We start from the raw sequence: 12,290 nt of genomic DNA on the forward strand, positions 1-12,290 counted from the left end.
CTGCAGGTTATTTCTTGCCCATCTAAGTGCAGAATCTTGTTTGTATTTGTATCTACGTGATTGTGGAAACAAATGACCAATTAATGAATTAATTGGAAAAAGAGAAGGTGTCAGCTTTTTTTGCTTAATGTCAGTATACGTGAATTTTATTTTGATATATATTTGTATACAAAATATATATTTAATTTAGGATATATATGTCTATCTGTATATATGCAGAAGTATATTTGGAATTTTCCAATGGTTTCCAATTGCATTACATACTCACTTATTTAATAATCATTAAATGTAAATATATATTACTTAATAATAATATAACAAATACATATTATATGCAAAATATAAATATGTTACATATTATATATTAAGTATTTTTAAGTCTGACCATTACTTTCATTAATCAAAGAGTGGAGCAAAATTCTGTATTGCTATGTGAATATGCCACACACTTCGGCATTTTGAGTACCCTCCTGATTTTTTAAGTATACTTGTCTTAAATTGTCTGCTACTGGGGCACTGGATTGGCTGATATAAAAATGCATGAGGTATTATTTTTTAAGTTAAATGAACACTTTCTTCTTTTAGAGCAATCCATTCTATTGTCCTAGAATGTATATAAGGATCAAAAAACACATTAATAGTTTTTGAACTAGGTTTTATCCTTTGTAATATCTTCTCTACTTGAAACAATTCATATACATTTTCTAAGCAGTCTCAATCATAGAAGTATTTTTTTAATTAAATTGTGTTAAAACGATTAAATTCCAAGTGAAAAATTTCCATTTATGCTTATAAATGGAAAACGATTGGGAAAAAAAAGTATGTGTTTCCTTCCCATTTTGTGGTTCTTTTTACTCTTCCTTGCTGAATCACACTTAACAATACCATTTTGTTTATGATTAATTTAAAAATAAAATTAAATGTCTGATTTTGGAATATTAGAGACCGGAGGCCAGAGGGAAGCATTGTCCTCTCAATCAATAGGAAAGGTGGAACCTTCGTCAATGTGATGTGGTAACATTTATGTCTCATCACTGGCAATTTCTCACTGTCATCATAAGATTTTGCCAATGGATATAAATCTGCTCCCTTGCTTTCGTTGTCAATCAAAAATAGCATCCTGGCATTTCATTTCATGTTTCACAGACTAGAAATTTTTAGCAACCTGGGGACATGTGACTTGAAAACATGAGCAGTGCTGAGAATTATATTCTTTCCCAGCCTTCATGGCTAAAGGGAGTTAGAGTTGAACAATTCCCAGTACAGCGTAGACAGCCGAAAAATATTAAATTCAGAGACTGAGGTTTTGCCATTGAAAACTGACTTTGGAGGTTTTTCAGAGTGAGGAGGAAGGGCAACAAATCTAGCAGGAGTTTGGAGTCAGCAGAAATTGTTCTATCTTCCCCTCACTGAGATTTTTCTAAGTACAGTAGTTAATTAAAATCTTAGGATCTCAGCTGCTGCATCTCTAAAGCGAAAGGTTTGACTAGATAAACTCTGAGGTCTTTTGAAAATTTGATCCTTGCATGACACTATCCATCATGACACAGGTGTGTAATATAAGCCTCTGGAATCTTCAAATTTGCCAAAGATGATATTCGTGAGCTCTTTCGATGGCTGTGTCATTTTTTTTTTTTTTTTTTGTAACTTCGTCATTTACAGGTTTCTGTGACATCTGACCTTTTACTGCTGCCTTCTGAATCAGGACTTTGGCTGAGCAGAGATGTCCAAGTGCAATTCTTATGACCCAAGGAGATGCATCATTCCTCACAGGGACATTTGAGGGACCTTGAAGAATTTATGCTTCTGTTGATAAATCTCTCCGCATGGCCTCCCAGGGAGCAATGAACAAAATGTATATTCAGACAGCTCCAACTTCATAATGCCAGTGGCTGCTCAGCATTATTCCAGTCCCAGGTGTCTGGAGCTCAGAAAATACAAAGGGCATTGTCATAGCTTCCTATTATTGGTCATGTGTATGCGATCAATACTCTTCAGGGGGCACTTAAGACGGAGTAGCACTTTGTAGGCAGAGAGAACTCTGTTCAAATTCTAGTTGCAACAGCTGGCTGTGTAACCCTGAGCAAGTTGATCCCCTTTCTTTGTAAATGGGTGTGATGGATTATATGAGATAATATTTGTAAAGCACCAGTTACAGCACTGAAAAATCAAGGAGTCTTCTCTTTGTGTTACTCTTCCATGTTGTGTTTACTCTGTTACAAATGAAATTAATTCAACCTGTTAGGCTGTCAGCACCTTCAGAACTGACCGGCCTTCTCTTTTGGCTTGAGGCATGCCATCCGCAGTATTTTGCACGAACTTCAAAAACATAATGTACTTACAAAAAATACTTGTCAATGTGGACTACAACTGAATCTTTACGTTACTAAAAACAAAAACAAAACAGAGCAAAGAAGACGAGCAAGTCATTTACAACAGAATAAACACAAATGTCCAATAAATATGAAAAAAATGTCCAACTCATCATCAGAAAAATACACAAAAAATAATTTTCTTGGTTTCTAGAGGTATAATCCACATACCATACAATTTACCTATTAATAGTACACATTTTGATGTTTTTTTAACATAGTCACAGAGTTGTACAACCATTACCATGATTAATTTTAGAACATTTTCACCCCCTCATAAAAAACTCCATATCCTGTGGTAGTTACTCCTCTCTTCACCCCTTCTTACCACCACCCCTGGCCTCTAGCTCTAGGCAACTACTAATCTACTTCCTGTCTCTATAAATTTACCAGTTCTGGACATTTTACATAGAATCATACAATATATTGTCTTTTGTGACTGGCCTGTTTTATTTAGTGAAAAGTTTTCAAGGTTTACCCATATTGTAGCATGTATCCATACTGCATTCCTTTTTTTTTTTTTTTAACTCAAGAACTTTTTTTTCACCTTTTTTTATTGTGGTAAAATATATATCATGATGTAAAATTTGCCATTGTGGCCATTTTTTAAGAATTTTCTTTATTTATTCATGAGAGACAGAGAGACAGAGACACAGGCAGAGGAAGAAGCAGGCTCCCTGCAGGGAGCCTAATGCAGGACTTGATCCCTGGACCCCAGGATCACGACCTGAGCCAAAGGCAGATGCTCAACTACTGAGCCACCCAGGTGTCCCCATATTGGCCATTCGTAAATGCACAATTTGGTGGCATTAATTACATTTACAGTGTTTGCAACTATCCCCACTATTTATAATGTTTTCATCACCCCAAACAGAAATTGTAATCATTGAGCGGAAAGTCCCCATTCCCCCTCTCCTGAGCCTCTCTACTTTCCTTCCTGTCTCTATGAATTTGCCCATTAGATATTTCATGTAAATGCAATCCTACAATACTTGCCCTTTTGTGTTTGGCTTATTCTTGATCATGGTATCTCCCCTGCCAGGTAAGTATGTGTTTGGCTTATTCTTATAATGTTTTCAAGGGTCATCTGTGTTTCACCATATATCAGAACTTTGTTCCTTTTTATGAATGAAGAACATTCCATTGAGTGGATAGACCACATTTTGTTTATCCATTCACCTGTGGATGGATATGTGGGTTGTTTCTACTTTAGGACTCTTGCAAATAATGCTGCAATGAACATTAGCATGCAAGTATTTGTTTTGAGTCCTTGATTTCAGTTCTGTGGGTACATACCTAGGAGTGAAATTGCTGGGTTCTATGATGACTCTGTTTGAGGAACTGCCGGATTGCTTTCCAAAGTGGCTGCACCATTTTACATTCCCACCAGTAATGTATGAGGGCGCCAAATTCTTCATGGTCTCAGCAACAATTATTATTGTCTGTTGCTTTGATTATAGCCATACTAGTGAGTGTGAGGTGGTACCTGATTGTGATTTTGATTTGCATTTCCCTGATGGCTAATGATGATGAGTATCTTTTCATGTGCTTCTTGGTCATTTGTATATTCTTAGGCTGTTAGTGGAAGTGTAAATTGAATTAAAAAATTCTCTGGAGAATAGTTTGGCGAGTTGTTCTTTTTGAGCCAACAAACTCACTCATAGGCATTTATCTTAAGGAGATAATTAGAGAAGTATGAGATGATATGTGCTCAAGTGATTGCAGCTTTTTCTTATAGTAAAGCAAAATTGGAAATATGATCAGCAATCACCCCGGTGCCCCTCAGTTTTTAAAATTAATTATTGTATACATAAGATGGTATACTATATAGCTATTAAAAATGATAATATGGAAATAAATATTTTGATATGTAAAGTACCCATGATATGCAGTAATCCCCTTTTATCCACAGGTATATCCAAGACCCCCAGCGGGTGCCCAAAACCACAGATGGTACTGAACCCTATATACTATGTTTTCCCCATACATTCATGCCTGTAAAGTTTGATTTGTAAATTAGGCACAGTAAGAAATCAACAACAATAACTAATGATAGAACAATTAGAACAATACAATAAAAGTTATGTGAATGAGGTCTAAATATCTTATTGTACTGTACCCACCCTTCTTCTGCTTGTGTTGATGTGAAATGATAAAATGCCTACGTGCTGAGATGAAGTGAGGTGAATGACATAGGCATTGTGACATGATGTTAGTCTACTGTTAACCTTCTGATGATAAGTCAGGAGGATCATCTGCTTCCTGATCTTGGTTGACCATAGGTTACTGAAACCTTGAAAAGCAAAACCGTACATAATGGAGGGACTACTGTATCACTGGGTGAACAAAGCAGATCAAAGAGTAAAATGCCATTTTACCATGCGTGTGAAAATGTTCACCTTCTCTTCGTATTCATATACGTAGGGAGATGTCCAGCAGGATGACTGGTAAAAGTGACCAGTGCTTACCTCTAAGTGGTGGGATTTGGGATCATTTTTTGTTTCTCCCTTGAGATTTTCTTTACTGTTAGAACTTTCAGAAAATCAGCATGTAGCATAAGAACAGTAATCAAGCTAATTTCAAAGGAAAAATAAATGCTCGTAACTGTGCCTGCATGCCACTTTGACCCTGAATTCCTAACATCAAGCTACAGGAGATTGCCAATACACCAGAGCAACATGGAGCACTGGCATAAAAGAAATATCTGAGCTCATTTTCATTAAAGTTTCTTGCAATAATTACACAAGTTTAATTACAGCAAATAAATTAAAATCAATGCCCTGGAATCAATATATACAAAGCAAAATGTGCTTGTTTTACAGGTCCTAGTAGGATCCCCAAGAGAAACTGTTTACTAGCATATATTTCTAGCACATCTGTGTTGAATGGCAATTTATGGGGGACAATGAGAGAGAAATCTGGCACTCATCATTGGCCAAGAGGGTTCAGTTTGTCCAAGCTTAGGCTAATTCAGAATTGTTTGTACTCTGTAATGCCTTTGTCCTTATTCCGTTTTTGGCCAGAAGGTCACTCTCCATCTTGAATTCCTAGACAAGTCCTACTGTAGTACCAAGGCTGGCTTCGATTCATGATTGTATATCCCAAAGCTTATGTAACTGCTTGGAGTTCAGTTTCTTGTTTGTCTGTCTTCGTAATTTCTAGAGCACAGTGCTTTTGCTCTTGTAGCAAGCTTGTCATAAAATATTGACACTGACCAGTAACTGATTTGTCTGGAACATTGCTTTAAATGTACCCATCACTAATTCTTTTACATACTGTCCCCCCGAAGTGCAAATGTCCCCTCAGTCCATTAAAATGCATCGGGTAATCTCTATATTTCATTCTTTTCCTTGAAGATATCAAGCACACTCCACTTTCTGGCTCCAGTGTGGACTGGTGATTGTCTGGACTTGTACGGCCACTGTCCTAGGGTCTCTCTTCACCATCATCTTGGGAATTCTCTTTCCCTCTTCTGGATTGGATCCAAGGCCAGTTTTATAAGGTCTGTGTCCTGTGCAATCACACTTAGAAAGGCTCTGCAGTTTGGTTTAGTGCTCTGCTGTCACCATCTTGAAATTCTTATTAATTTTTGAACAGGGGGCCCTGTGTTTTCACTTTGCACTGCACCCTGCAAATGATGTAGCTGATCCTAAACAGATCCCAAGGTTTCCAGGTTTTGGTATCTTGGTAAATTCTCTTGGTTTTGGGGAGCACCTACTCTGACTTCCTGAGTAAAGCTCTAATGGGAATAAACATTCTTTAGAATTTTGCCTTTCTGGAAAAATCTTCATTTTACTTTCATATTCTAGTAAGAGTGTAGCTTAATATAGAGTTTCCAGTTGGGAGTCATTTTTTCCTCAGGGTTTGGGAGGCATTACTTTATTGTCTTCTGGTGTCCGATGCTTCTGTTAAGAAGGTAGATGTCCTTCTGATTCCTGACCTGTGGTTACAACCTATTTTTCTCTCCGTTACAGCTGTGGCGTCTGCTTTTTGGCATCTGAGCTCAATTGCTGTCGTTTCCTTTCCTCCTCTTATTTTTGCAGGTGAATTTTGTTTTAATCATCATTTTAGCCATATTTTGAGAGAGAACAGAAAATGTAAACACATGTTTTCAATCTGAGTCACTTTTAAAGGGCTGTGTCACTTTTCAAGTCTGCCCTTTCTCTTTGTATGCAGGATTAGATGGTAGTGGTGGAGGAGAATTTGCATAAAAAGTCCAGTGCCTTCTGGAAGAGACACCAATTTTTTCTTTTCAAAATTCCATGTTCGGAAACCTTGGCCATGATCAAGGGCTGCCGATGGGAAAGAACACAAAAAAAACCCAGAAAGACGTTCACCTTGAGAAGAGAGTAGACTGTACCACTGACCCAGGGTTTTACTTATGCTGCTGAAATCAGGATTGGCTGCATGAGGCTGAACAAAAGAACTATCCCGTCAGCGCCCGAGGAGATGCACCGAATCAGTTCTCTATTGCTGCATATCACTGCATGTGGTTTTTAGCCTTTATGAGTAATGTCATCAATATCCTCGTACATACATTTTTGCCTATATTATTCATTTTTTCTCCATGCACATTTTACATGGCTCATTGTGCCGGAGTACTTCCAGAAAAGTTGCTGCTGCCTTGAACTTAGCATGATTTTATTTGAAGAAAAGGATTTGCTTATAAAGACCCTTTAACAAATGTTTCCAATTTTGTACATGAAAGAAATATTAAGGTCATTTGAACCTCTGTTTTTATTTAAGTATGAATGTTTGTTAAGGTTCAGTTTCTATCTTTGAGAAAATTAGAATGCATTTACAGTATGGTTATAGTATCTGATTATTAATATTCTGGGAAGAATAATGTATTTTTTAATGACCTCTGAGATTTCATCCTTGCCCAGGTCTATACTGATTTATAGGTATATGTTTTACAAGCATTTTCCTAGGAAATTCGACCATATGGAAGTAGTCTGATGATAAATTTAAAAAAGCCTTTGTTTTCACTTTGTGCTTTTAAAATTAATGGAAATTTGAAGTGTGAGTAGGCTGCTGCTGGTTTGCACCCTTGGCAGTTTCCCATGTGAAGCTGAAACTGGCCCCCATATACCCTAGAGGGTGAAGGAGAAAGAAGAGAAAGAGGCCGGCCACTCCAGGTTAGTGGGTAGCAGGTTAATATGCAAGGGAACTTACTTGTTCAGGGCATCTGCAAGATAAGTAAATCTCTGCACCTGCCTGCCAAAATCTTAAAAAGTTTATATGGAGGTCTTAACGAGGTTTATTCACCTATTCCATCCAGATGGTCTCAATAACACATTACTCTCTCAAGGCCATGTCCTTGAAATGGTCCCCACTGTGGGAACAATGTGCAGAATGAACATTCCAAGGACAGGGAAGGGGACAAGGAGCCACTGATGCCTGGGTCCAGCTGATGGGTCAACCAGTAGTCATATCCTCTTGATGACCTCCCCTAACAGCAGCATAGCCCTAGAAAAAAAGCAACAATAAACATGAGTTTTTTTTTCCCCCTGGTTTTATTGAGATATAATTGACATATAACTTCATACAAGTTTAAGTTGTACAACCTAAGGATTTGATGTATATGTATATTGTGAAATGATCATCACAGTAACTTTAGCCAATGTCCACCACCACACAGAGTTAAAATTTTTTTTCCTTGTCATGAGAGGGATCCTTTTAGGATCTATTATCTTAGTAACTTTCAAATATGCAATATAGTATTATTCATTATAGTCATCATGTTGGTCCCCAGACCTTATTTATGTTATAACTGGAAATTTGTACCTTTTGATCCCCTTTGTTCAATACCCACCCCCCTGCCTGCAAATCTAATCTGTTCCTATTTTTTTTTATTTTTAATTTTTTTTTAAAGATTGTATTTATTTATTTGAGAGAGAGAGAGCAGGAGTCAGAGGGAGGGTCCGAGAGAGAGGAAGAAGCCTCAGCTGGGACTTGATCCCAGGACCCTGAGATCATGACCTGAGCTGAAATCAGATGCTTAACCCACTTAGCCACCCAGTGCCCTAATAATTTTTTTTTCAAATTCCACATATGAGATCATGTGATATTTATCTTTTTCAGTCTGACTTACTTCCCTGAAATATTATAACACTGGATTTATCACCATTCAGATGAATGCTAGACTGTGGTATGCTTTTGTCCACATTCCAGTATATTTAGACTGAGGGATAATTTCAGTATCCAGCCTGTCAAAAGATATTGACTTCACTGTACATGAAAAGAGTGGGCTCTAGAGGTATGTGATCTTCTCTGCTCTCCGACGTGGCTTTGCATGGCTCCACATCCTCCCTGAGAGGCCCCAGTGCTAGCACGCATGTGCAGTAGTGGGACGAGTGCGCCTGAGATCGACCTGTGTGCTCAGGTTGCAGTCTGCTGGGCAGGCCCTCCTGAAGGTGACTATCAGTTTCATGCCAGATGCCAGGACTGGACACAATAAACAACAGTGTTTTTGCCAAATTATCTTTAAAAATATATCACAAATTACACCACATAGTCTTAAAGATTTTTTTAAGGAACGTAAATTTTTCTGCAAGTCTGAAAGTTATCTTCACCTTGACTCCTCCCCACTTTCCCCACTGCTCAGTTAGTAGCCTGGCCTAGCCATTCGGCCTTCATAATTATCTTGCAAGTCAGTTATCTCCTCTCCACCCTGAGCTACCATCATCTTCATGCATGTTCTAGCATGAATTCAAGATCCCAGCAGCTTTCTAATTAGGACCCCTGCTTCTAGGGTGTTCCTAAATAACTCCTCATTCTAAACTCATGTGGTCACTCACCTGCTGAAAAGACCTAATGGAGAAATTATTTACAAAAGGTGATGATAAAACAAAGCTGGTGAAGCTCTCTGGGTCCAGAATGGCAGCATACCACCCCCAGGCTTGAGGAAGCAAGTAAGGGACTTAGGATCAGACTGCTGCCTTTGATAGAAGAATATAGTGATTGCCAAACTGTAACTGGGCAGGGGAGGATCTGGGAAAGTAAGTACTCCAGGCTGTCTCTGCATACCCTCTGCTCTCCTGCTGGGAATGTCCGCTGCCAAACCCTACCAACAACCTAGAAGGCAAGCAAGGGAGCTTGGTGGTGCGCTCCACAGCAGGTAGCTCCCTGGAGTACAGAGTAGGTGGAGAGAGGTTATGGGGTGGGGTGGGGAGGGGAATTAAGATAATTCAGGCCAGTAGCTTCTTCTGATTCCTCCAAGCAGAACTCATTTCTTTCTCATTGATGCACCATAAACATTTTATTCATAACCTCGACGGAGACACCTGCCATATTATATTTGTGAATCATTTCCACATTTAGACCATAAGCTCCTTCATGTAAGGACGACCTTAATTATCTTCATATCCTTTGCACTTCGGATTGCCATACACAGATTGGTGCCCAATGAATGTTTGCTGAATAAAACGACAAAAGATGGCAGGGGCATCTTGAGTATCTTCAGTAGAAACAGTGGCTAAAAGGAAATCTCACTCTTTTTGCAGCATTTCATGTATGGTATCTTGACAACTTCAAGTCAGCTTGATTTGAGGATGGAAGGAATGCAGATAGCAGAGACGGGCTTGCTTAACTAGAGGAGATTGTGAATGTAGAAGCTTTCTGTCAGATATGACTCTATTCAAATATTACAAGCATCACTTCCATTATTGTGGAGTACAAATAAGGAGGAACAAGAGAACCAAGACAGCAGTCAATAGGGAGACGAATAAATCTCTTAACGTGACAATGTTAAAACCCACAAACAAAGGTGCTTTATTCAGCCAGGAATGTTGACTGGATCAGTGTCATTGAGAACTATTATCTGTTCTAATTGTGACTCATTCTGGAATATTTGGTAAATCACTTAACTTTTCTGAGGTATAGTTTTTCCACTCCATTACGTGACTATTACAGGACCTTCTGCCTGCTGATGTGCAAGAATCTTTGGGTGATTCATTTGATAATTTCTGTGAAGAGCTTTCAGCTTCCAGACCAGAAACACAAAAGTTTAAGTGGTACGATTCGTTAGAAAGTCTTACTGCATTCCTTGAGTCTCTGATTCCCCCTTTACTTACTTATTTATTTATTAAATTGTTTTAGTTCAACTTTTTTGTGGCTTTCCCAATTCTACCCTAGTTCTCTTTTTTTTTTAATTTTTTTATTTATTTATGATAGTCACACACACAGAGAGAGAGAGAGAGAGAGAGAGAGGCAGAGACACAGGCAGAGGGAGAAACAGCTCCATGCACCGGGAGCCTGATGTGGGATTCGATACTGGGTCTCCAGGATCGCGCCCCGGGCCAAAGGCAGATGCCAAACCGCTGCGCCACCCAGGGATCCCTACCCTAGTTCTCTTTACACAACTGCAGGTGCAATATCATGCAATATCATCCCCAATGACAGAGCTGTAATCAAATTAACTCCTTGGATGAATATTAAAAAAGAAAAAAAAAAGGAAAGTTAGAGGATTTTAAGCCTGTCTTAAGGCAACTAAAGAAAACACATAAAGCGGCTTGAGTAGAGAAGGATAGTGAGTGAGTGACCAAAATCAGACAGGAACCTACCAAAATGTTATGTCTCATGACCCTTGATCTATGACCTGTAAGACATGATGTTCTTAGCCTGCCAAGGAGAAAGAAAGGACAGCTGGCTCCAGGATGAAAGAAACCTCTTAGTTCATATTGTTTAATACGTAACATTTGGTGTCTGTTTTGATGTCAATGATCCACATTTACAGAATTTTCCACCAAAGGATACAAAGTTTATGGAGACTGTCAGCGCCTCTTTATGGAGTAACCAAGAGATTGCAGTTAGGGCCTCTCATATGACTTTGGGGCAATGAGAAAATGTGTGATTCATTGGCATTCTAAGTCTTATTTTATTCTTTCAGGTTGAGAAATAATGTGGGATATTTGCTCCCTTATGGCTTTTCAGATTTTTTTAAATCCAGAACATATAAATATTTATGTCATGGCTTAAGCTTTCATGACTCTAAAGAGAAGTTCAAGATTGGATTGTACCTCTAGCCCTGCTCTCTCTCCCCTGGGAGCAAGTAGGTTTGCATATTGAAATGCCAGCTTGACCTAGCTGCCTGAAAGTCTTGAATGTCAGGCCCACAACAGAATTAATTAATTTCTCTTACAAGTTGGTAATTTCCTGTTACTCTCCTAAGTAAAGCTAATTTCAGCTACACCCTTGCCATGAGAGGATTTTAGGTCCTCTGTTTTTTTTTTTTTTTTTGCATATCCTGGCATATGTATTGTCATCATATACTGGCCTCATATACTGTCATTGTTGTGCCATTTCCAGTATTCATAGAAATGGTGGCCACAGAAAGTAGGCCAGGGTCATACCAACTCAGTTCATGGTTGCTGAAGCAGCTTTTAAGTCAACAGAGAAATTGCAGATAACTTGATACAAACATTTGTAATTTCAATCATATAATGATGGCAAATTTTCTTCAAGACATTGGAGAGTAAATTAAAATGAGGGCAAAGGACAGGGCATGACAGCAGTACAGGCCTGTTTCAGTATTTGTAGTATATACCTTATTTGATTCCTATCTTATTTTTAAAGTTTTTCCGTGAGGCATTGTTTTATTACTTTCAGTTATCCACAGTGATTAAAACCATGGCCAAAAATCCTGTTCCCCAATAGAGGCCCTAGAAACCACCTATAATGGATAGATAAAAATTAATACCAAGGCATTAGAGGTGTTAAGTTATTGCTCTTGCATTGACTTTTTAAAACTGGGTTTTAAATAAATTAAAGAGGGGATATGTGCTTATTATAAAATAACTCAAATGGGAAAATTTTAAAATTAATGTCTTTCAATCTCATACATGTTTTCCCCCTAGCCAGGCAGTATCATTGTCTGTGAGGCTCCCTTTCCCTAGGTTAAGTCTATAAGAGGCTTTT

The 12,290-nt window shown here is 38.3% G+C and overlaps 1 long non-coding RNA gene across 6 annotated transcripts in view; it reads left to right on the top strand.

Annotated features, from left to right (window-relative positions):
• The window catches only part of LOC102151217, a 461,443-nt gene that overhangs the window by 73,215 nt on the left and 375,938 nt on the right, over positions 1–12,290 (top strand). The gene's annotated exons all lie outside the window — the stretch shown is intronic.

This window comes from Canis lupus, chromosome 31 (assembly GCF_011100685.1).
Source record: "Canis lupus familiaris isolate Mischka breed German Shepherd chromosome 31, alternate assembly UU_Cfam_GSD_1.0, whole genome shotgun sequence".
Classification (NCBI taxonomy): Eukaryota; Metazoa; Chordata; class Mammalia; order Carnivora; family Canidae; genus Canis; species Canis lupus.